At 45.0% G+C, this 26,773-nt stretch overlaps 1 protein-coding gene across 3 annotated transcripts in view; it reads right to left on the bottom strand.

Annotated features, from left to right (window-relative positions):
• ZNF609 (zinc finger protein 609) overlaps positions 1 to 26,773 on the bottom strand; it is a 244,876-nt gene that overhangs the window by 29,062 nt on the left and 189,041 nt on the right. The window lies entirely within an intron of this gene.

Below are 26,773 nucleotides of genomic sequence, written 5' to 3'. Positions count from 1 at the left end.
TAATTCATTTACATGTACACTGAGAAAGGTGTAATGGCTCAGCTCATTAATGCAGGATTCATCCCAAGCGAATGACAAAAACGAACAAACATTTAATTGGGATGGGAACCAATGAAAAGTATTTTCAGATATGTATTTGTTTTGTAAAGAGGGGTTTACAAAGAGAGCAGCTAATAATAATAATAATAAAATGAGACAAACTCCCTTTTTTTATGATGAACAGAAAGAAAATCAAGATATATTAACATGAGTCATGTACACAACACAAGAAGCATCCGTCCCAAGCACGCGGTACGCAGGAGGCAGCCGCCCCAAGCACGCGGTACGCAGCCGCCCCAAGCACGCGGTATGCAGGGAGGCAGCCGCCCCAAGCACGTGGTATGCAGGGAGGCAGCCGCCCCAAGCACGCGGTACGCAGGGAGCTATTGCAAGGGAAAAGCATGTACTATGTATATGTGTATGTACAGTGCTCTGAATACAAAAAGTATGTATGTTTGCATACTATACTGCAAACCAAAAAAAATAATAATCTTAAAATAGTAATGAAAAGCACGCATTCGAAGTAATACCAAGGTACAGGTTGAGTCTCCCTTATCCAAAATGCTTGGGACCAGGAGGTATTTTGGATATGGGATTTTTCCGTATTTTGGAATAATTGCATACCATAATGAGATATCATGGTGATGAGACCTAAATCTAAGCACAGAATGCATTTATGTTACATATACACCTTATACACACAGCCTGAAGGTAATTTTAGCCAATTTTTTTTTATAACTTTGTGCATTAAACAAAGTGTGTCTACATTCACACAATTCATTTATGTTTCATATACACCTTATACACACAGCCTGAAGGTCATTTAATACAATATTTTAATAAGTTTGTGTATTAAACAAAGTTTGTGTACATTGAGCCATCAAAAAACAAAGGTTTCACTATCTCACTCTCACTCAAAAAAGTCTGTATTTCGGAATATTCCGTATTTTGGAATATTTGGATATGGGATACTCAACCTGTATTTCTCAAACATACTGTAGAAGAATAGACTGGTTTTACAAGGGAGCAACCATTTACACAAGAAAAGTCTTTTAGGCCATGGCATTTTTTTCTAAAGATTCTCAAAGTTAAAATACAGGGACATGTTTTGCTCCACACATAAGTGGTTAAAAGAAGGGAATCCCTCTTGAATAAGTTCATTACCCTGTCACATGAAGGGAGGAAATGAATAGTTGTGGAGCAGCTACAAAGAACAAATCAGCTTGAACACAATAGAAGTTTAATTACAGCAGTTCTGCTAATTAGCGAGCAGTCGTGATGTTAATTTGTACGGCACACTGAATAATCAACGGAGCTGCTCTTACAACTAATAACTGGGTGGCAGGATTTACATTAAACATTTCCATTATAGAGAAAACAAGAAGGATCGAGACGTGACTTCTTACAGGGATTATAGACTGCGTTCAAGCCACAAAGCTAAGCACTACTGAGGTTCCCCAAGCCATTCATGTTAGGGTGCTGCAAGAACTACTGTGAAGCAAATCCAAGAAAAGCTACAGGCAGGTTTGATCAGTAACGCAAGTGAGGCGCTGAAAGGAGAGCTTGTATAGCGCTTGCTGGAAAAGGCTCTTAATAGAAATGTTTGGCGTTAAGTAACAGCAAGCCACAGCAGTTTACACCAATATGTCCCCCTAAGTACTGCTGCCCCATCAACAATACCCAGTGGTACTGCACCACAGTTAGAGTTATACTAGTTCCTCACATGGACATGGCTGTGCAGCCACCTGACAGGCATAAATGCAAAGCTCTCTTCAACACAGCAGTGTTAGCTTCACATGGGTTGCACAGCACTCACCTCAATAACAGCTCTTAACCCTGGCTGTCTCTTTTGATTGGTTATTTTCATTTGAATATCAAAGTGGGTAATATTTGAGGTGAATTCTGCTACTCAGATAATGTGGTAGCACTGTGGCTGGGAAGAGGTTAACCTGATTTAATGCACGTCAGTAGTCTCAAGCAGCAATGCGTTTAATGAACCAAGAGAAGTGGTAATGGAGGTGGCGATAGCGAAGAGTGAATAGTGGGAGTGTGAAGGAGACGATGACATAATTAGAATCCTACTTATAATCATGATCTGGTATTGCAGGAGAAAGGCAGCTTGTGAGGATTCAGACATTACATCTACATACACAGCCACACTATTAGCATACACATAAAAAGATAATTTGCCATATTTAGAGATATTCCTATAGTAACACGTGCACAAGACAGGCAGCACCAGACGCACACACAGACATGTACTCACCTGACACCTTACCACCTCCCCCACACAGCTCCCCACTGCTCATAATCACACTCCAACCTCACACAGAAGCTGGATCTCTCTAGCAAACGCACAAGGACACGATGGGGTGGTATCCGCCAAGTCTTTATTTTGCTATTACCTGCAGGCTGGGAGGAGACGTGTGTGCCTAGAGACAAGGGAAGGGGAGTCTAGTAGCCCCTTATCAACACCTACAATTACAGAGAGCTTGGGAGCAATACCACTGAGATGAGGATTCAGGGACTCTCCTGTTACATAGAGAGAAACAAAGGAGAAAGGAGCGAGGCAGAGGAGTGAAATCGCTCTCTATGAAGCTTATAACCAGGAACAGAGCTTTGTGCAGATAATATACAGGACTTGCTGCACTGTTTCCGATAGCTACCATTTCCTGCTACATATATATAATATTAGAACTCTGTCCCTTTAGCTCTCTGAGTGTGACAGGAGGATTTCTGTCACTTTCCTTTATTATTTTTACTTTCACCCTCACGTTTTATACTTATAGACTCATATTTAAAAATCTGCCAACATTAAAGAAATCAAACCACTATTTAGAGACAAACAAAACATTGGGGTTAATTCAAATCTGATCGCTGCTGTGTGTTTTTGCACAGTGGGCAATCAGGGCCTAACTGCGAATGCGTATGCACCGTAATGCGCATGCGCATCAGACAACACCGGGCATCGCCTATCAGTGAGGGGATGGTGCGAAAAATCCGATCGCACGGGCGTTCGCAAGGTGATGGACAGGAAGAGGCCATTTGTGGGTCGCAACTGACCGTTTACAGGGAGCGTCCAGAAAAACGCAGGCGTGCCCAAGCTTTTCAGGGAGGGCGTCTGACGTCAGCTCCAGCCCCGATCAGCCCGTTCTCATCGCACTGGAATAAGTCCTGGGTTGCGCACAGACTGACAAAGTGGATTTTAGCAGCTCGGCGTACACATGCACAGCAAATTTACACTCCCCCTGGAGGCGGCGACTATCTGATCGCAGGATAGCAAAATTATCAGCCCAGCGATTAGATCTGAATTGCCCCCACTGAACACTCATCACCATTAGTGCATTCTAGTAATAGGAGTGACAGCAGCTGTAAATAGGTTACTGCCACCAGCAGGGATTAGCCCTGGTAATGGGTGGACTACTGCCTCGTCTCCGTCGTAAATACACACAACAGGTCTTAAAGGGAGACTATCATCAAAACATTGTAAAAGCTATATTTATGTGTAAACAATTGGGCCTTTAGACAAAACAGCAGGTATTCTCTGCCAAAGAGGGCAACATGTTACTGAATGTGAATGGATTACAGTATGTGACAAATCTACACTGGTACTGTGTTTATCAAGTGTTCCCATTGAAGACAGTTGCATCCGTTTACAAAACATATTTCTTTCATAAACCTTTTATCCTCTTTGGTTAAAACACAAAGATTGAGATAACAGTATCTGTATTAAAGTATTACAACCATAATTGTATTTCAAATTTGACTCACTATGGGGTCTATGCATTAAGCCTTGGAGAGAGATAAAGTGGACGGAGATAAAGTGCCAACCAATCAGCTTCACTGCCATGTTATAGGCTGTGTTTGAAAAATGACAGAAGCTGGTTGGTTGGTACTTTATCTCTCTAATAAACAAATTCAAAATTTAAAAAGAATAATCTTGCTTCCAAAGTTACGCGTTTCACGGAACTGGTCTGCTTACTCAGATCTGAGTAAAATTTGTTCTTCAATTGTAGTGCTAATGCTAATACCTATCAGGGGATAAATGAGCCCCAATAACTAAAGGTTCCTGAAGCAAATACACTTTGGTAAAAAAAGGCGATTGTCAGTGCTGGAGACACTCTGGTATAAATCTCTGAGGGCTTACTGAGGAATCTTTAATCTCTCCTTTGGCTGCACTCATTCACCTGGAGCCTGCCAATACATTTTGTGCAAATATGCGCAGGTAACATGTCTCTCAGATCGATATAACTTCGTAGGGTGCAGGCGCTAGGTCAGTGGTTTTCAAACTGTGCCACGGCACCCTGGGGTGCCTCGGGGTACTTTCAGGGGTGCCCTAGGTTGGTGGTCCAGGACCAATTCAATTTATTTACTGTCAGTGTAACAGACAAAACTAGTGCTTATGGCTTCCAATCATAAAATATGTGGACAAGTGCAGCCTGCCCCTCACTACATAACTGACCCTAAGGATGACATATAAACAGAATTTACTTAATTTAATATTTCTTTCTAAATTTCACAATAAGAAACGTTTGGTTTAGGGGTGCTGCAAGAAAAATTCTGATACTCTAGGGCCCCGTGACTCAAAAAAGTATGGGAACCACTGCTCTAGGTAGTAGGGGAAAGGTTGTCTTGAGCTGGGTGTAACATTAAATGATTTTTTTAAAACAATTTATCGATTTGAGCCAAATTGGAAAGACACATTGTCCAGTGTGTACGCACTATTACATGCTCCTGTGCGTCTCAACTTCCCATCTGCCGTACATGCAGGTCAATCTGATGATATCATCTAGTGTGTACGCCCTACCTGCATTTATACCTGATATATCGCTAACAAAGCCGTAACTAGAATTTTTGGTGCCCTGTTCCAGAGAGAGAATTGGCAACTGCTGAAACATTACTTACCAAGTAACAATGCAGTACATACCTAAACAATGTCGTACTGAACCAGATAACGGTTGCAGGAAAACGAAGCGCTGGGCAGGCGCCCAGCATCCTCTACGGACTACGAGAAAAGGATTTACCGGTAGGTAACCAAAATCCTATTTTCTCTTACGTCCTAGAGGATGCTGGGGTCCACATTAGTACCATGGGGATGTACCAAGGCTCCCAGAATGGAAGGGAGAGCGCGGAGGCTCCTGCAGAACTGATTGACTGAACTTCAGCTCACCAGAGGCCAAAGTATCGAACTTGTAAAACTTTGCAAACGTGTTCGACCCAGACCAAGTTGCAGCTCGGCAAAGTTGCAATGTCGAGACACCCTGGGCAGCCACCCAGGAAGAACCCACCTTAAGAGTAGAGTGAGCCTTAACAGAATTTTGGACACGGCAGTCCTGCCGTAGAATAAGTGTGCTGGATAGTGAACCGAATCCAGCGAGAAATAGTCTGCTTAGAAGCAGGACACCCAATCTTCTTGGGATCATATAGGACAAACAGAGAGTCCGACTTTCTGTGACGAGAAGTTCTCTTCACATATATCTTCAGAGCTCTTACAAAATCCAAGTACTTTGATGTAATTGAGGAGTCAGTAGCTACTGGCACCACAATAGGTTGGTTGATATGAAATGCCGACACGACCTTCGGAAAAAACTGCTGACGTGTCCGGAGTTCAGCTCTATCTTCATAGAAGATCAAGTAAGGACTTTTACAGGACAAAGCGCCTAATTCCGATACACGTCTAGCAGAAGCTAAGGCCAACAACGTGACCGCCTTCCAAGTAAGAAATTTGACCTCAACCTCCTGTAGAGGTTCAAACCAATCCGACTGCAGAAAATTGCAACACCACATTAAGGTCCCAAGGCACCGTAGGCGGTACAAAGGGAGGTTGGATGTGCAGAACTCCCTTCAAAAAGGTCTGAACCTCAGGGAGGGCAGCCAATTGTTTCTGGAAGATGATGGAAAGGGACAAAATCTGGACCTTCACAGATCCCAACCTCAGGCCCATATCCACACCTGCTTGCAGGAAGAGGAGAAACCGTCCGAGTTGAAACTCCACCGTAGGAAACCTCTTGGATTCACACCAAGAAACATATTTCTTCCAAATACGATGGTAATGTTTAGACGTTACCCCTTTCATAGCCTGTATCAGGGTAGGAATGACCTTCTTCGGAATGCCCTTCCGAGCTAGTTTCAGGCGTTTAACCTCCATGCCGTCAAACGTAGCCGCGGTATGTCTTGATAGGCGAATGGTCCCTGCAGCAGCAGATCCTCCCAAAGAGGAAGACTCCTCGGCTCTTCCTGCAAGAGATTCAGAAGGTCCGCGTGCCAAGCACGCCTTGGCCAGTCCGGAGCAGTGAGGATCGCCTGAACCCTTGATCTCCTTTACGAGCTTTAGAACTCTTGGAATGAGCGGAAGAGGTGGAAACACATACACCGACCGGAACACCCACGGAGACACCAGGGTGTCCACTGCCACTGCTTGTGGGTCCCTCGACCTGGAACAATAGCGTCGAAGCTTCTTGTTGAGACGAGAGGCCATCATTTCTATTTGGGGTAACCCCCAAAGGTCTGTAATTTCCTTGAACACCTCCGGATGGAGACCCCATTCCCCTGGATGGAGATCTTGTCTGCTGAGGAAGTCTGCTTCCCAGTTGTCTACTCGCGGAATGAAGATTGCTGAGAGCACCAATGCGTGTCTTTCTGCCCAGAGGATGATTCTTGTTACCTCTGACATTGCAGCTCTGCTCTTCGTTCCGCCCTGTCGGTTTATGTAGGCCACTGTCGTTACATTGTCCGACTGCACTTGAATGGCCCAATTCCTTAAAAGATGGGCCGCCTGAAGAAGACCATTGTAGACGGCTCTTAGTTCCAGGATGTTGATGGGCAGGCCGGCTTCCAGACTTGACCACCTTCCTTGGAAAGTTTCCCCCTGAGTGACTGCACCCCAGCCCTGAAGGCTCGCATCTGTGGTTAGAAGGACACAGTCCTGAATCCCGAACCTGCGGCCCTCCAGAAGGTGAGGAAATTGGAGCCACCAGAGGAGTGAAATCCTGGCCTTTGGCGACAGACGAATCCTCTGGTGGATGTGGAGATGAGAACCTGACCACTTGTCCAGGAGTTCCAGTTGGAAGGGCCGAGCATGGAACCTCCCATATTGGAGAGCCTCGTAAGAAGCCATCATCTTTCCCAAAAGGCGAATGCAGTGATGAACTGACACCCGGGCTGGATTCAGGACATCCCGGACCATTGTGTGTATCACCAATGCCTTTTCCTGCGGAAGAAACACCCTCTGCACTTCTGTGTCAAGGATCATCCCCAGAAAAGACAACCTCTGGGTCGGTTCCAAATGTGACTTTGGGAGATTCAGAATCCAACCGTGGACTCTGAATAGGTGGATTGTGAGAACAATGGACTGCAACAGCTTCTCCTTGGACGAAGCCTTTATCAGCAGATCGTCCAGATATGGAATGATGTTCACCCCTTGTTTGCGGAGAACCATCATCTCTGCCATCACCTTGGTGAATACCCTCGGTGCTGTTGAGAGGCCGAATAGCAGGGCCTGGAACTGGAAATGACAGTCCAATAATGCGAAACGGAGATAAGCCTGATGCGGTAGCCAAATCGGAATGTCGAGGTACACATTCTTGATATCCAGGGATACCAGGAATTCCCTATCTTCCAAACCTGATATCACCGCCCTGAGAGACTCCATCTTTAACTCCTTTAGAAAGGGGTTCAGTGATTTTAGGTTCAGAATGGGCCTGACCGAACCATCCGGTTTCGGTACCACGAAAAGGTTCGAATAGTAACCTGTGGTGTGTAAATGAGGAGGAACTGGTACAATGACCTGTGCCTCCACCAACTTCAGGACAGCTTCCTGTAGTACAGTTCTGTCTGCCAGTAGAACTGGCAAGCCTGATTTGAAAAATCGGTGAGGAGGGAGATTTTGAAATTCCAGCCTGTATCCCTGGGACTCAATATCTATCACCCAGGGATCCAGGCCGGACGATACCCAGACGTGACTGAACTGTCTGAGTCTCGCCACCACCGGCCCCACCTCCAGGCCGGCCGCATGATCCACCGTCATACAGAGGACTTTGGCGTACCTGAAGCAGGCTTTTGTTCCTGGGAATCTGCAGCAGCAGGTTTCTTGGATTTAACGCGAACTCCCCTAAACAAGGTATTGGACGGTTTGGCCTTTCTAGGTTTGTTGGGCCGAAAGGACTGAGATGCTGATATAGAGAAGTATTTCTTTGGAGCAGGAGCAGCTGAGGGAAGAAACGGAGACTTACCCGCTGTAGCCGTGGATATCCACGCATCCAAAGCTTCCACAAAGAGAGCCTGACCTGTGTAGGGTAGGGACGCCACACTTTTACTGGATTCCGCATCGGCAGACCACTGGCGCAGCCACAGTCCCCGAAACAGACATGGAAGAGATCCCCGCAGCCATGGAACCCAGGTCTTTCATGGATTCTACCATAAAACCTGCTGAATCATGAATGTTACGCAAAAACAATTCAACATCCCCTCTATCCATCGTATCCAAATCCTCTAGTAAGGTAGCCGACCACTTTACTATAGCCCTTGCAATCCATGCACTAGCAATAGTGGGACGTTATATGGCCCCTGAAGCAGTGTACATTGATTTAAGTGTATTATCAATTTTTCTATCAGCCGACTCCTTCAAGGCGGTAGATCCTGGAACAGGTAAAACCACCTTTTTTGCGAGTATGGACACAGATGCGTCAACAATAGGCGGGTTTTCCCATTTTTTCCTATCCTCCTCAGTGAAAGGAAACGCCACCTGGACCCTTTTAGGGATCTGGAATTTTTTATCCGGATTTTCCCATGTTTTCTCAAATATAGCATCCAATTCCTTTGAAGCAGGGAAGTTTAGTGAGGCTTAATTATTTTCAGTGAAAAAAGCCTCCTCAACCTGCTCTGGTGCAGTATCATTTATATTCAACACATCCCTGATAGCCTCTATGATTAATTGCACCCCCTTTGCAAGAGAGGCAGACCCCCGCAACACATCCCCATTACCGTCTGTGGTATCAGAATCGGTATCCGTGTCATCTTGCGTGATGTTAATAAGCAGACATTTTTAAAGGTATATAGCGGGGCGTCCTGAGGTACCAGAATCGGGCCATACTGCCATGGAGTTCTGTAATACCTGGGTTGCAGACTCATTACTCGCAACCCTATCAGAGATCTGAGTAATCCAAGATTTGATAGAGGAAAACCATTCAGGTTCACTTGCTGGAATCTGTGCTAAACCAGTGCTATCCTGATTACATGGAATGGGATCATCCTGTGAGGACATATCCTCTGCAGCATATGACACAGCGTCCTTGGACATAGCTAAAGAATACCACCAAACGCTCCACACACACACAGGGGAGGACAGACAGAGTTTCCCCCCCCAAGAATGGCAGGAGAGACACAGAGATTGGAGTCAACCCGCTTTTACCAAAGGGAGATCTCTTGTCAGCGCTGACTGTGCACCTTAATAGGATACACAGTCATAATTGCCGCCTCCCCCCCTTCCACAAACCCCTGGTACTGTTTACAGATAGCTGGAGTTGCTGTGGAGGGACCTTCTTTCCTGGTCAGCGCTGTGCAGGCAGGAAAATGGCGTTGAAATGCTGCTGGGTCCGCTCTGAGGAGAAGCTCTGCCCCCAAAATGGCGCTGTCTTCCCGCTCTTCTTCTGCTTATACTGTCCTGAGGATTTAGTGCTGGCCGAGATCCTGGGACCCCGACAGGTTTCTGGACCAGTGTAGGGTGTAGCGCTGGCTCAGGGCGCCCCTCACAGCGCCGCACCATGTACCACTGAGCCACCCCCAAAGCACAATTAATACTGCGCTCCTACCCTGTTGCCGCCATCTTCACACCGACCCCCCCCCCCCCCCCCCGCTTGCTAGGGGGGGTCGGTGTCTCACAGTTCCTCACTGCAGGGAGGCTGTTGCCAGCAGCCTCCCTGTAAAACAAAAAACTTTAAAACAACATTTTACTAGGAAAACTCAGAAGAGCTCCCCTAGCTGTGACCGGCTCCTCCGGGCACATTTTCTAAACTGAGTCTGGTAGGAGGGGCATAGAGGGAGGAGCCAGCCTATACTCTTAAAGTGCCAATGGCTCCTAGTGGACCCATCTATACCCCATGGTACTAATGTGGACCCCAGAATCCTCTAGGACGTAAGAAAAAACGGCACTAATTCGACCCACGGTATTCATTTGCGGTGCGTTTTCGCCCATACCATTTACATTTTTTTTTTTGCTGGAATCAGCATGGGCAAAAAAGTACCCAAAAACAGACTAAATTCGACAAAATACGTGGATCTGGATCGGCGGTGAATTCGCCGATCCACGTGTTTTTTTTGCCAGTGCCAGCATTTTCGACAAGTTGAAAAAATGACTCTGGAATTGAATAGTGCAAAACCAAATTTGCCCTAAAAACATCGAAAAGTGCAGTTTTTTCGACTTGTTGAAAAAAAAATCAACACTAACTGAATACCCCCCCCCCCCACCCCCATAAGTGTGCACGCGCAGGGGCTGCACTGTGCTTGGGCCGGCAAGGGTGATGTGATTGCATCGCACTAATGCGAACACCTCTGCCTGACTGACAGGCATAAGTGTTCGCAAGGGCGGTCCGGGGTGGTGACGTGGGGTTCGAACGGGGGCGCGGAAAAACTGTAACTGATGCTGAATAAGGTCCCATATTGTTTGTCCGTTTGCACAATGACTAAAAGGAATCAGTATGATATCCTGGCGGCAAATAGACTGACGCTGGAATCCCGACAGCCGGAATATCTTAGGCGAGCGCAGCGTGTCCCTTTGCTGGCTCGCTGTGCTCGCCACGCATCAGGCCCGGTGGCACCCTTCTGTTGCCACACTAATCCATTCCCCCTTGGGTGGTGGCATGGCTCACCACCCAAATGGGGATTCTGAACGCTGGCATTTCACCGGGTGTCGGGATTCCTGCGTCGGTATCCTGTCCGCCAGGATCCCAACAGCCGGCAAATTCATTGCCTCCCAACTAATGTGTACCCTGCTTAAGTAGTACACCCAAAGACAAGTAGATGGATAAAGGCACCACTAAGAAAGACCACATGCACATACAACTATTAGTTTTTTAATACTTCCACCACATTTTGCAGTGCTGTACAGAGAAGAGCTCATCATTCACAACACTCAGTGCCCTATAACACACCATGAGGAAACCATACTTATATGTGGGAGGACATTCCAACTCTACACAGATCGGACAAGGGTTAGGAGCAAAAGAACCCAAACAGAGGTAAAATATTGACATATATTTTTCAGCCCAACATTAAAAGACACTACCCAATACTCAATGCTACAGAGCACAAATTCGTGAGTATACTTTAGGAGGATCGGTATGGGATCCCGGCGGTCACAATACTGATGCCGGCATCCTTGGAGTCACAATCCCAACGGGGCAAGGTAAGTAGTAAACCCCCCCACCCTAACCTCAGCCTAACCACCCCCCTTAGTGCCTAAAACTAACCCTCCTTTCAGCAGCCACCTCTAACCCTCCCCACTTTGTGACAAAACCTAAGCCCCCCTCCGGCGGTGCCTAACCCTAATCCCCCTTCCCCGCAGCCTAACCCTTATTTCACCTCCCAACAGCCTAACCCTAATACCCCACCCAAATTTTTTTTAACCCCCCTGGCTATTCTGAACTTTGGGTTTCCAGCTGTTGGGATTCTGGCTTGGGAATCCCGACATGTTCTGGATTCCGGCATCGGTGTTCTAATGTCTAGATTCCAGTGTCGGTATTTAGACTGCTGAAATCCCGATATTCGGTATCTTGAACATATACCTTTAGGGGATGTGAACAGGCAATGCATTCAAGAGGATCATTTTCCTGTGTTTTGAACAGCAGATGCTTGAAGAATTCACTAGTCAATAAAACTTTAATGCATGATGGAAAGAAAATATATAGTGAAGTTCTGTTGTACCATTTACTATACATTGCCTTATAGAGACAATAACATAACACATATAGCTTTTTTCCCATTGTGATATAACTGCTAGCTATACTGTAACACAAGCTTAGAACATGCCGATGTGGGCCATCACTAAATGATGTGTGTCACTGTGTTAATTTGTGAAACCAAATATTCCTAGCACTTACCATTGTTGCTCAATCACCTAGCAGCCCACGTAAGCTGGGGGAATCATACTGCTGGAACGTTTCTGAAAGCTGGTTCAGCTGGTTTTTAAAACGGTAGCAACAAGACAAATAAACAAACACTGCCTGTACCTGTGGGGCATGCACTGCAGTCACAGTACCCAGGGGAACTAGGGTGAGATGGAAAAATGCCCATATTTTCAAAAGCAAACACCACACAGAGGTTGGCAACATTAAGCCTGTGCGTTTGTCGCTGCACTTTACAATAAAAATAATTATAATGCTGGCAAAATGCTGTAACAAGAGAGCCTTGCAATCTCCAAGTAGTTAGCGTTAAGAGCCTGTGCAATATTAGGATAAGGTGACAACAAGCCAACCCACAAAACGCAACATAAAGCATCTCACTAGCTAGTTTAATGACAGAACAAAAGGTGGGTATACACTAGGTGATGTGCTCGGTGAGTGACATCGCCTAGTGTTTCCTCTCCCCGGAGCATGCAGCTTTGGACGATGAGTCCAAATTGAGCTGCATGCACAGCCGAGACCAAAGGTCGTTAACGACCCGCAGGGCCGTGCATCGCTCGTCGTTGGCTGCATACACACTGGGCGATATAGTAAACTATATCATTTAGGATGGGGTAAAATGAGCGATATAGCTTACTATATCGCTAAGTGTGTATGCACCTAAAGTTTCCTTTACTAAAGAAACAACAAACATCTCACAGTAGACCTTTATGTACCTTGGATCAGTCAAAAGGTAAGAAATATTGCTTGTAAACTATGCGGTCAGATGATCCATAGCTAGGTGTTTACAGAGAAACCTGTGTATAACTTGTATCCTCCCAGAGCCGGCCATAGGCATAGGCAAACTAGGCAAATGCCTGGGGCATTTGGAATGTCTAGGGGCACAAGCAGCTTCTGTTGATTAAAATGATATGCAGCATGCCTATATTCTGTGTGTGTGACTGCGGCTCTATCTGCATACAAAATGCATTACTAATGTGCGGCATTATGTGTACAAGGTGTACTACAGTACTTTGCGGCATAATGTATAGAAAAGGCACTACTGTGTGGTCTAATGTGAATAAAGAACAATATGGTGTGGTGTAATGTGAATAAGGGGCACTACTGTGAGGAGTAACGTGGTACCACTGTGTGATAAATAAAAGAGACTATTGCATGATATAATGTGAATAAAGTTGCAGTACTGTGTGACGTAATTTCAACTGGGGGTATTACTGTGTGACCAGGCCCCTTCCCAGAAAGAAAACGCCCCGTTTTGGACTGCTCACTGAATGTGCAAACTGTTGCTATGTAAAATATAGGGGGCAGGAGCACCAAAATGAGGACTGCTATGGGTAAGGGGTGATGGTGCTGGGAAAGGGGTACAGGGTGAGAGGCGGAACTAGCGTCTGTGCAAGGGGGCACCAGCCAAAATCTTGCCTAGGGCATCATATTAGTTAGGGCAGGCTCTGTATCCTCCATTCTGAAAGAAAAACATGTCCTATGATCCCAAGGGATTAATAAAAGCCCAAGATGTACAAGGATGTCTTTAAAAAAACCCCAAAAAAACAAACTTGAGAAAATCCCTAAAACATAGCTAGACAAATCCAAGAACCAGATAAACACGTCTAAAAGGTTTACAAAATATGTTCACTGAAACAGCCTTAAAGTTCTAAAAGCATGATTGTTATATTGTATTTTAGTTATCGGTCATTAAAAACATAGCTTATTACATCTACTGGTAAACAAGTGCAAAAAATGCTGCACACTAAGGGAAGAATTCAATTGTTATTTGAGCGGCACTACTTATCACAATTGCTGCGCCCAAAAAGACTATTTTTAGCAGCGTCTATTTGGGCGCCATCTAAAGTCCTGGTTAGGGCTCCCAAACCACAGATACTTTCACACATTTCTGCTTGCCAACTTAAGAGGCTACATCGCAAGCAACAATAGGTCCCTCCAGCGCTGTAACTACGTGTGCGCCAGGTGTGCCTGGCAAACAGCACAGTCGCCCTGAGGGTGCAACGGCCAGCGGCTTGTAATGAGTCAAATTGACTCATGACAATGCCGTTTTATATGCAGGAATGAAAGCTATACCTTAAACACACCTTAAATACACTTTACCATGGAGCAGCTGCGGCCGCTGTACTTAATATACACTCTACGTACTTTGTAAGCTATTAGCGTACAAAGTCCCGTGCTGTGTACGGACTTAGCGTACAAACGCCGCGCTGACGGTACAAAGTACACACAGCGCGTACACACCCAATGAACACACTTTAAACCTTATACAGCAATGTGATGTGTTACTAATACACTTTAAACCTTATGCAGCAATGCAGTGTGATGTTATTACACTTTAAACCTTATGCAGCAATGCAGTGTGATGCTATTACACTTTAAACCTTATGCAGCAATGCAGTGTGATGCTATTACACTTTAAACCTTATGCAGCAATGCAGTGTGATGCTATTACACTTTAAACCTTAGCAGGGAAAGAAAGACACGACACCAGTCTGTGGCTAAATCACTGGGTTCCGACACCACAGCGTATAATTGCTGAAAGGGGGTTACAATATAAACAATACAATACAACAGAATAATGGCTACAGTCAATGGTACATACGTGAGTGGATTCGCCGCGCTACCCAGTCTGATCCTCCGTCATCTGATAGATAACGTTGTGAGTCTTGTGTCTGACCAGGCCTGCTGCAGGCTCTCTTTATATAATTCATCCAAAACATAACACAATGGATACTGTAATTTCTTTGTCCATTGGACACAGGGATGGTCATTTACAGTACAGGAGAGGTCAAAGGTCGGTTTGAATAGGTAGGCGATGTCTTTTCCAACTGCTCTTGTGGGTGGTCTCCTCTGGATTCCCGCCGCATACATAATGTACAGTAAATACAGTTTATATCTATATTCTGCTCCTGCACATAACTATCCGCAGGAACATGCGATCTTTCTCAAACCAACACCGGAATGTTACCCTTAAAATACCCTTCAGCTGGATACCAAACACCACCTTATAACCTTGTTCTGTCCCCTCCTATCCTGTAAAGGTGAATCCCTTTGTTCTGATACCATTTAAACTGCTGTTACTTTCTGATGTGGTGCAGGGAAACTATGTGTACATTGTGCACTATTTGGATTAAATATGTAATATGTTTTGATAGCCTTCCATGCGTTCACAAACTCTACCGTAAATACTCATACCACGCGCTAATACGCAGGACCGCGGGAGCGACCATACGCAAATTGCGAATATGCGCACGCACAGCAGAGCAAGTACGCGCACGGAGGCCATCTGTGCGTAGTTTGTACGTGATGTGTGTACTGCAATATTTTTTGACTTTGACACTCATTACAAGCGCCTCTGCTGTGTGCGCCGCGCTGGAGAAGCCGGAGGCAGGGGAGGAGAGCAGCAGCGCCGGAGGCAGGGGAGGAGAGCAGCAGCGCCGGAGGCAGGGAAGTAGGGGGAGGAGGGAGGAGGGGGGAGGAGGGAGGGGGACTGGAGCCGCAGCAGCGCTATGTAATTGGTAGTGGCGCCACTGCAGCAGTCCCCTCTCCTTCCACATTGGCTGCCCGGCGCTGCTGTGAATGCTGGGATGCGCTTCCCTCATCCCAGCATTCACAGCGGCAGTAGGCAACCAATGCGGAAGGAGAGGGGACTGCTGCAGCAGCGCCTCTACCAATTACATAGCCCTGCTGCGGCTCCAGTCCCCCTCCCTCCTCCTCCTCCCCTGCCCGGGATCTGCCAGCACCGAGGAGCCTGACTGCCAGCGGGGAGAGATGGTAAGTATCTGTCTGTCTCTCTATCTATCTATTCTGTCTGCCGCAATGTGTAAAAAGGGGAACGCTGTCTGCCGCTATGTGTAAAAAGGGGAACGCTGTCTGCCGCAATGTGTAAAAAGGGGGATGCTGTCTGCCGCAATGTGTAAAAAGGCGGACGCTGTCTGTCGTAATGTGTAAAAAGGGGGACGCTGTCTGCCGTAATGTGTAATAAGGGGGACGCTGTCTGCCGTAATGTGTAAAAAGGGGGACGCTGTCTGCCGTAATGTGTAAAAAGGGGGACGCTGTCTGCCGTAATGTGTAAAAAGGGGGACGCTGTCTGCCGTAATGTGTAAAAAGGGGGACGCTGTCTGCCGTAATGTGTAAAAAGGGGACGCTGTCTGCCGTAATGTGCAAAAAGGGGGATCTGCCGTAATGTGTAAAAGGGGCTCTACCTGGTGTAGTGGCGCTACTGTGCAGCGTAATTTGAATAATGGAGACTACTGTGCACTGTAGTATGAATTGGTATTATTTTGTGGTATATATTTTTGCGCGCCTAAGGCGCGCACTGCCCCTATCTTGCATAAGGGGGGGGCGCCAATGCCATTTCTTGCGCACAGCGCTAAAATGTCTAGTTATGGCACTGGGTCCCTCAACGGCACTCCCTTCCCGAATGGCGCATAAACGGATTTGCACTGTCGGGCACCTACTATTGACAGCCGCCAGGAAAAACAATTGAACCGCACCCTCAGTGTATTTAAAATTATTGGCTCCGCAAGTTTCCTAAAGTGCGCACTGTACATAGGGATAGCACATTTATCACAATTACATTAACAAAGGGTGAACAATGTAGACCAGTGGTTACAAAACTCGGTCCTCAAGGCACCCTGTAAGTCCAGGTTTTAAGGATAGCCATAATAAGCAGAGTTGACCTAATTAGTACCTCAGTCAGTTTGATTATATGTGAATAATCATGGATATTCTTAAAGCCTGGACTGTTTGGGAAACCTAGATGTAGACAGTTAGGTTCACAAATTAACATATATACATAATTACAACCCACAAATGATATAGCTACATAGAGAAAATAAGAGTAGAGGGTCCTGATCAAAAGAGCTTTTGTGAAATTCACATACTGTATGTGCAAGTTAACAATACTATTTGTTCCTCTATTCCACAGTTATAAACACTTCTCAGATAGTTTTTTTTTCTTTAGTTATTTCAAAGATGCACACTTGTCACCCTATTGTTTCAAAATGGAAAGCCCAGATTCCCCAATTGCAAGCAGGGTGGTGCAGCTTCTTGTTGACTCTCTCCAACACCTAAGTCTTCACGCGCATCCTAAATAGAAAAAAGTTTTTGACCGGGCAGCCACACTGCTTTTAATGTGGCCTGAGTAACATCCACCTACACCAGAATCTGGCACCACTGGCCCCATAGGGAGGCCTAAAGATTCTGCACCAAACTCAACAACCCTGGTTACAGACCATACGGACCACGCCAACAACCAAGTGGGAATAGAACCCGTGAGGCACTGGGCCCAATGAGTGGTGAGTGCACTCGCTACCTGGCGGCCGAGATTCTAGCAGAAAGAATGCTGCTGTGGGTATAGTGACCACCAGCATCCCGTCTGCCTGGATGTCATATGCATCCTGAATAAAGAATGCAATGGAAGGTGCATGTACTTTAAGCATTGGACATGTCACACGCAGCCCGCCCCGCAAACGGTCCAGACACGCCTGCGTTGTCCGGACCACGCCCCACCACCAACCCTGCAACACCCCCTACCGCCTCTGCCTGTCAATTAGTGAGTGCACATTTCAAATGCGAAATTTCAAATTTCAGCATGCGAACACATTCAAACCTGTATTCCATGCCGAATCGGGCCCCAAGACAGAAAGCCACATATTACAACTTATCGATAATTCCTTTTTTAATTTTATTTAAATACTCTATGGCAGCTGCTACAATGGGTATGAGTGTACTCCTGATTGGTAGAATAAGGGTACTTATATAATACAGGAAGATACAGTACATAATAGAGCTCTTCCTCTTCCCCTTGTCTTTACGGCCTGGTGCACATTATACGATTTGTCGCTCCGATATAGCATTCTGACGTGGATCAGAACAATGTATCGTTCCTATCATCTAATGTGTATTGACGATTGCACACTCCCGTAGGTCGTTCAACTGTCAGGTGTGCTGTACGCCCAATGGGACGATCCAGGGAATGATTGCATATAGATGAATGTGGCCACTGAATGATATATCGCTCAATCGCACACTACTGTATATCATTCAGTGTGTATGGGAAACCAAAATATCTACCCACCTGTCACGTTATCGGCAGGGGTACATATCATTTTGATGTGTACCCGGCCTAAGTCTCCAGTCACTTTCCATTTCGGCTCTGTAAAATATATACATATGATAACAACATGGATAGGAAAACTGGGCTTCCTTTGAGTATTTATCACAAACCACATTATGCTACATGACATTTTTTTTTAGTCCTGTTTGGAGCATATGTCTCAAAAATACTGTCTCCAAAAAGAGTCAGCAGAGCTTCCAGTATCCAGCAAAGAACACAGAAGGTATGGATATATGTTCATCCAGCTGTCATTGGCACCTTAGCCTTCTTTGCTCAATAAAATGACACTGCTTTAGTAGAGTAAGCTATTTGTATTTCTGTACTATATGTTCATACATCCTGTATGCATGTTTTATTATTTCCATAATCCAATGGGAAATTGTCTATTTGGAAGGAGCATAACCTTTCATAGCTCCAGTCAGAATCACAAACTGCTGTTCTGTATTCCTAAGGCCTGTCAACATGGACATGAATATAGTGCTTTCTGTCACTAGCACCAGTGGATAAAGGAATCTTCTCTTCTTGCCATGGCTGTGGATAAAAGGATGCGTAATACCATCTACTGATTGATAGGAAATGTTGAAACAACCTTTGGCAGAATCATTGGATTGGCTCTCAAGACCACTTTATCTTCAAAGATATTTAAAAATGCATTTCTACAAAAAATGCATTTCTACAAAAAGTGCATACTGCTCTTCCACTCTTCTTGCAGAAGTAATTGCCACTAGAACATCTTTTCAATTTCATGTACTGAGAGGAGCCTCATGCAATGGTCCAAACTGTGCTTCAGCAAGTGTGTATAGATCCATGCAAGTTTGATAGGCAACTCTGGGTGTAACTGGTGGGAAATTAGGGGTGTGGCTACCCACTGCAGGCGTCTAGATGTTATCTAAAGTTGCAGTTGCACTGTACCTATTGTATCTAAAGATGCAGTTGCACTGACACAGACTGCCACGGTCAGTCGGACCTTCTGTGACTGCCATAGGCATGTGCAATGTCCAGACAATGGTGCACCGTGGTCGGTGGGTGTCTCAATAGAACGCCCATCAACCACAGCATTACCATAAAGACGCAGCCATTACTACAACTGTGTCCAGCTCTGATTAACCCCCTTTGTGTTCAAAAGAACACTGAATGCTGCTAGCTGAATCATGAGCACATACCAAATCCGTGGTGAAATAAAAAAAGGATGTGTGGAATTAGTAAGTCAGTGGAATCGCACTAAAAATTTAAATTTCCGCCGATCTCTATAATAAGCTATAGAATATTTATTTTCTATCAATTTTCATGAGTACCAGTTACTGATCAGGATACGCCCTGGCCTAGTTTATGAGCAGTTTCCTTTCAATATCCATGACATGAATGTAGTTGCTCTTTGTCAGCTGTTCTATATCTGGATGAAATATAGGACCCTGGGATGTATGGATGCAGTGGAAGAGGCCATGGCTAGTAGGAACCATGGGCAATTTGACCAAAATATATGTTATGATAAGAACTTACCGTTGATAAAGGTATTTCTTCTAAGTCCACAGGTTCCACTGGATAACATTGGGATATGATAAAGCGACAGCGGATTTGCACCAATCGGTCAAAGTTTTTTGGCCTCCCAGCATGCAACGGCCCCGTCCAAAGCTCAAGGCAGAAGCATCATTGATGGCCCTAATCAGGCGAGAAGAACACACATGTACACCCTTCCCTACAAGAAGGAAGAGGTTAGTGAGTATAAGAATCATCAAATTAGGTGCGTCAGGGTGAGATCCCTGTGGAACTTGTGGACTTAGGAGAAATACTGTTATCAACGGTAAGTTCTTATCATAACGTATATTTCTCCGGCAGGGTCCACAGGTTATCCACAGGATAACATTGAGATGTCCCAAAGCAATTTAGTGGTGGGGACGCTCCTGATTGGACAGGAGAATCCTTCGCTCGAGTTCAGCGTCATAAAAGGCAAAGGTATCCATGGCATAATGTCTAATGAATGTGTTAATGGAAGACCATGTGGCTGCCTTACATATCTGTTCTGCTGAAGCACCACGTTGTGCTGCCAATGATGGACCTACCTTACGAGTAGAGTGAGCAGAGACATTAGCCGGAAGAGGCAGATCAGCTTGAGAATATGCTTCTGAAATCGTCATCCGAAGCCACCTTGCCAGTGTCTGCTTATCACAGGCCATCCTCTCTTGTGAAATACGTAGAGAATGAAGAGAGAATCTGTCTTTCTGATGGCACTGGTACGATCCACATAGATCCTTAAGGCACGGACCACGTCCAGCGATGCATCTCCTGCAGAAAGGCCCGGTACCTGCAAAGCCGGGACTACAATTTTTTCGTTAAGGTGGAATTTAGACGCCACCTTAAGAAGATACCCAGATCTAGTTCTGAGGACTGCTTTTTCTGGATAACAAAAAAAAATCAGAAATGGGGAACGACATGACAATGCCCCTATATCTGACACTCTTCTAGCGGACGCCATGGCCAGTAGAAAGAGAACATTAGCTGTCAACCATTTAAGATCCACTTTATTAAGTGGTTCAAATGGGGCAACCTGAAGGGCCTTAAGGACTAAATTTAAGTCCCAAGGCACTGTAGGAGGAACAAAAGGAGGTTGAATGCGCAGCATTCATTAAAAAAAAAAAAAAGGGTGCACATCCTGTAAGTTGGCAATTTTCTTTTGGAACCATACAGTCAGTCAATGCGGACACTTGCACTCTCAAGGAAGCCACCTTCAAACCTTTATCCATTCCTGACTGAAGGAATGCTAAGACCCTGGAAACTCTGAAAGACTTATGGTCCATTTTCCGTTAACTGCACCAATGAATACAGTTTTGCCATATTCGGTGATAAATGCAAGCTGAGTAAAGGTTTCATTGCTCTGAGCAATGTTTGAATTACCCGTTGCGAGAATCCTCTTGACTTCAGGATAGAGCTTTCAAGAGCCACGCCGTCAAAGACAGTCGATCCAGATGTCTGCGATAACAAGGACCCTGCATCAGTACATCTGGACGTTGAGGAAGAAGGAGTGGAGCATCCATCGACATTCTCTGCAGATCTGTGTACCAATGTCTTCTGGGCCAAGCCGGAGCTATTAGTATCACGGCACCATTTCCTTGCTTTATCTCTCTAACCACCCTGGGTAATAGGGTTATTAGAGGAAACACATAAGCCAGATGAAAGTCCCATCTCACCGACAGGGCATCCACAAAGATCGCTTTGGGATCCTTTGTTCTTGACCCGTATTCGAGAACTTTGTTGTTCTGATGGGATGCCATAAGATCTCTCTCTGGCAATCCCCACTTGTCTACTACAGTCTGGAAGACCTCCGGGTGTAGAGCCCATTCGCTTGCTTGAATAGCATGTCGACTGAGAAAATCCTCTTCTCGGGTTTAGGACTCCTGGAACATACACTGCGGACAAGGCTGGATGATGAAGTTCTGCCTTACTTCCTTCATCGCTTTTCGGCTACAAGTTCCTCCCTGATGGTTGAGGTACGCTACTGTGGAACTGTGTATACTCCACCATGTCGAATGTTGACACCATCAATACCATCACACGCATTGCTGCGTGAATGGATACCTTTGGACTGTGTAGCAACTCCTGAATCCTTGACTGAACCTTGGATATCTTGTTTAGAGGTAAAATTACTCTCTGAAGGCCTGAATCCAGTGCAACCCACAAGTGAGTTATTCGCTGTGACGGAACCAGAGACGATTTTGCCCAATTTATGAGCCACCCGTGCCTTTGCAGACACGTTATTGTCTGTTGCAGATGACATAGGGGCAATTCCTGCGACTGTGCCAGGATTAAAAGATCATCGAGATATGCAAAAATTCTTATCCCCTGCTGGCGGAGAAAAGCTGCCCTTACCACCATCATTTTGGAAAATACTCTGGGGGCTATGGCTAACTCAAAAGGTAGGGCCTGGAACTGAAAATGCTGTTAGAGGGTAGCGAACCTGAGATAGCACTGATGGGACAGTGCTATAGGAACATGTAGGTAAGCATCCTGGATGGCCAAAATGATGGAACGTTAAGTCTCCATATGGAACCAAGGTACCCAAAAGTATTTGTTCAGCACTTTGAGATTGAGAATGGGCCGGAATGACCCATTTGGCTTCGGAACTAAAAACAGGTTGGAGTAAAAACTCTGTCTTCGTTGTGCAGGAGGAACTGGAATGACTACTCCTGACTGAAGCAATTTCTGAACGGCCTCTTGCAAAGCCCTGGCCTTCGTCTCTACCCGAGACGGGCTGGTACATAAAAAACCTTCGAGGAGGGTGCTTCTTGAAGGCAAAAGCATAACCTAGAGCACAGGTTCTCAAACTCGGTCCTCAGGACCCCACACGGTGCATGTTTTGCAGGTCTCCTCACAGAATCACAAGTGAAATAATTAGCTCCACTTGTGGACCTTTTAAAATGTGTCAGTGGGTAATTAATACACCTGTGCACTTGCTGGGTTACCTGCAAAACATGCACTGTGTGGGGTCCTGAGGACCGAGTTTGAGAACCACTGACCTAGAGATACCGCTTCCTGCAACCCGGCATCTGTTGTAGACTGCTGCCAGATCTGTGCAAACTGAAGAAGTCGGCCCCCCACCCTGGGATCCTCCAGGTGGAGACCCGCACCATCAGGCTGATGGCCTATTATCTGTTTTTCCAACCGGTCCTCTGGTAGCTTTATGCTTTTTAGTCTTACCAGACTTGTTGTATTGGGACTGCCTGCCATCACTTTTTCCTTTAGCTTTTCCTTGAGACCGAAAGGGACGAAAAGCTGGAACTTTAGGTTTGAAATTGTATGTGGAAGGAAACTTTACCTTCTTGGAGTCTGCTTCGGACTCCAGAATATCTGTCAATTTTTTTACCAAAAAGAATATTTCCAGAAAAAGGCAAAGATTCCAAAACCTTCTTAAATTCTGAATCAGCTTTCCAAGTACATAGCCAAACCACTCTGCGAGCAGCTATTGTTAAAGCGGATGCCCTGGAGGCAATAGAACCCATATCCAATGCTGCTTCTTCCAAAAACATTGCAGCCTGTTTTATATGTGCTATATGGGATTTTTGCTCCCTAGATGCTATTGAAAAATCCCTCTCCAATGCATCAGCCCAGGCAGCCACTGCCTTTGCCATCCAAGCTGAAGCCATAGATGTTCTTATGACTGCACCAGACAGGGAAAAAATGTTTTTTAAAAAACCATCCACTCTCCTATCCGTGACGTCATTTAATGATGTTGAAGGCAAAGGTAATGTAGTTTTTCGCACTAATCGAATCACATGCGTATCTACCTTAGGAGCCACCTCCCTTTTTAAACAATCCCCAGCTGGAAGAGGATAATTGGAATTCCATTTCCTAGGAATTCAAAACTTATTGGGCGTAGCCCAAGCCTCTTCCATGATTTCCGTCAGCTGATCTGACTCCGGAAACTCAGTCTTAAATGTTTTGGGATGTTTAAACACAGGTGCCTTGGTTTTTAACACAGGCTTTGCTGAATCCTCTAAGGATAGAATGGCTTTCGTTGCAGGGGTACTTGAGGCAGCCTATCGACTAACTGCCTATAAACTATCCAATTACTGCTCCAATTAGCCAATTAACGGATGATCGACCCGATAATTTGATAGTGCGTTCTCAACATTACTCAGTTGATTTGTAAACCTTTGCCTCTTGTGAAGCGATGATCAACAATCCAGCCATGTGTTTGCAGAAACATTGTCATCACCTGAGAAGTTCTGATTCTTACTGATGCCCCCAACAATGAATTTGTCCAGATATGGCTAAAACGTGCCTTTATTTTTTTTCTTCAGCTGTGCAATTAGTGTTATTACCACCTTTGTGAAAGTTCATGGCAACAATCCCCCCCCCCCCCCCCCCCCAAAAAAAAAAAAAGACACTGAAAAGTGATCTGGATGCTCTGTCCCTGGATCCAGAACCTGAACAATTTTATGCACTGTTTAATAAGGAAATAAGAATCCTCAGAAAATCCCCTTGCGGACAGACATGTGGATACTGTAGTTTGGCATTGACAAAACCATGGAGTCTCCTGAGATCCAGAATACTGTTATAAGTAACTCAAGGTTTCCCTCAAACTTTGCTCTTCTAATCTGAAGAAACTGGTGCAACAGCTTTGGCATTGCTTAACCATTTAACTGATATTTTTATATCTCTATGTCCCCAACAGGAGGCGATCATAAGGATCACTCAATCACGGGCAACCTGGAGGAGAGACCAGTGGGAGGCGGAGCCACCCCCAGTAGTGTATGTAATCAGGGGACAGAAGGGAAGCTGCAGCTTCCCTTATCCCCGTGAGTTCAAGCTGCAGGGACACTGTCTTGCAGCAGCAATGGATGGGCAGTGCCTTCAGGCTCGTACCCCTTCTGTACACAGCCCAGCTAGCAGGAGGAGGCTAGGAGCAGTTGCAACAGAGTGGCCGGCCAGGTGGGCTGAGCCTGGCAGCTGCTGGCAGGCTCCTCTGAGACGGTTGCATCTGACGTGAATTAGTAACATAGTATTCGAGGTTGAAAAGAGGCAAAATGCCCATTGCGTTCAACCTGTATTAAGTTGATTTGGTTTTAATGTACCTACTGAAGAATGTTTCATGACTAGTTAACAACTGCAAATCATGTTACACCCGGATTGACAACTTCAATATTTTAAATGTTGTAACCCTTGGATATCCTTTTCAATCAGATATTCATCCAATCCCTTTTTAAATGCACTTACAATGTCCACCATTACCACTTTCCCTGGCAAGGAATTCCAAATCCTTATTGCCCTAACAGTGAAGAACCCTTTCCTCCGTTGCGTGCAGAATTTTTCGTTGACTATAGTTCGGCTTTTAACACCGTTGTTCCCACTTCTTTAATTAACAAATTGACCCAGTTAGGTGTGGACAGTTTTGTCTGCAGATGGATCTTTGACTTTTTAACCAATAGGCCTCAGGTAGTCAAGATCAACAATAAAATTACAAACGAGGTAACGATTAGCACAGGTGTTCCACAGGGATGTGTGCGGAGTCCGTTACTTTACTCCTTGTTCACCTACGATTGTGTTTCCAAATCAGACAAGGTGCACATACTTAAATTTGCGGATGACATTACCATCGTAGGGCTTATTAGTGGTAATGACGACTCAGAATTCATATTCGAAGTAAGTAGGCTAGAGAAATGGAGCCAGGATAATCATCTAATTCTTAACGTTACAAAGACAAAAGAGATGATCTTGGACTTTAGGACAACCCATCGGTACACTTACAGTCCTTTGGTTCTGGACAAGCAAGAGGTCGAGACAGTGACATCCTTTAAATTTTTGGGTATGATCATATCTAATGACTTGTCATGGTATTGCCATATTGACAATGCCATAAAAAAAGCTCAACAACGGTTATATTTTTTAAGGAAACTGTGTTCAGCAGGAATATCTTAGCCAATTTTAGTCAATTTTTACTCTTGTACTATTGAGTGTGTGCTTACTTACGGTATTTCCGTTTGGTATGGAAACTGTAATGTAGCAGAGCGTAAATCGCTTGATAGAAATGTTAAAACTGACGGAAGAATAGTCTGTTTATCATTGCCAAATATCCAGACCATTAATGAAAAGAGGCTCCTTAAGGAGGCCAGGAGTATATTGACTGATGAAACTCATCCCAATAACAGGGTATTTACCCTGCTTCCTTCTAAATTACGTTATAGGTCTTTGTTGTGTAAGACTAGTAAACTGAAATTTAGTTTTTTTCCTAAAGCAATTAGTATGCTAAACGGTTTAGAGGGTAGATAGGAGTTGTACCTGCTTACATGTCCACTTGTGTTCTTATGGGTTTTAAAATATTTTATGGTGTTTTATTGGCATTTGTATTCTTGTGATATCTGCTTGTTCATTCGGAAATCTCATTGTTTGTTCACATGTGAATATCTAATGAAAATAAACTCAAACTCAATTTTCTCTCCTCCAGCCTCAGCAAGTGCCCACGTGACCTAAACAGAGTTCTTTTAATAAATAATTCCTTTGATAACTCTTTGTAGATCCCCTTTACATATTTGAAGACATTAATAATGTCTCCTCTTAGATGCCTCTTTTCTAGTGTATACATGTTCAACCTAGTAAGCCTTTCCTCGTAATCCAATCCCTCTAGCCCTTTAATCAATTTAGTAGATCGCCTTTGAACCCTTTCGAGTTCACAGATATCTTTCTTATACCGTGGTGCCCAAAACTGAACACAATATTCCAGGTGCGGACGTACCAATGATTTATACAGCGGCAGAATTACATCCTCGTCCCTTGTCTCAATTCCCCGTTTTATGCATGCTAACACCTTGCTTGCCTTCTTTACTGCGCTTTGACATTGTATACGGTTATATAGTTTATTATCAATGAGTACCCCCAAATCCTTTTCCAAATCGGTTACCCCTAGACTTTCCCAGTTTAATATGTAGGATGCAAGTTTGTTTTTAGTCCCGAAATGCATAACCTTGCATTTTTCTATACTGAACCTCATTCTCCATTTAGA

This window comes from Pseudophryne corroboree, chromosome 6 (genome assembly GCF_028390025.1).
Source record: "Pseudophryne corroboree isolate aPseCor3 chromosome 6, aPseCor3.hap2, whole genome shotgun sequence".
Taxonomy (NCBI): domain Eukaryota; kingdom Metazoa; phylum Chordata; class Amphibia; order Anura; family Myobatrachidae; genus Pseudophryne; species Pseudophryne corroboree.
The sequence above is the reverse complement of the archived record's forward strand: the minus strand, read 5'-3'. Positions and strand labels throughout refer to the sequence as shown.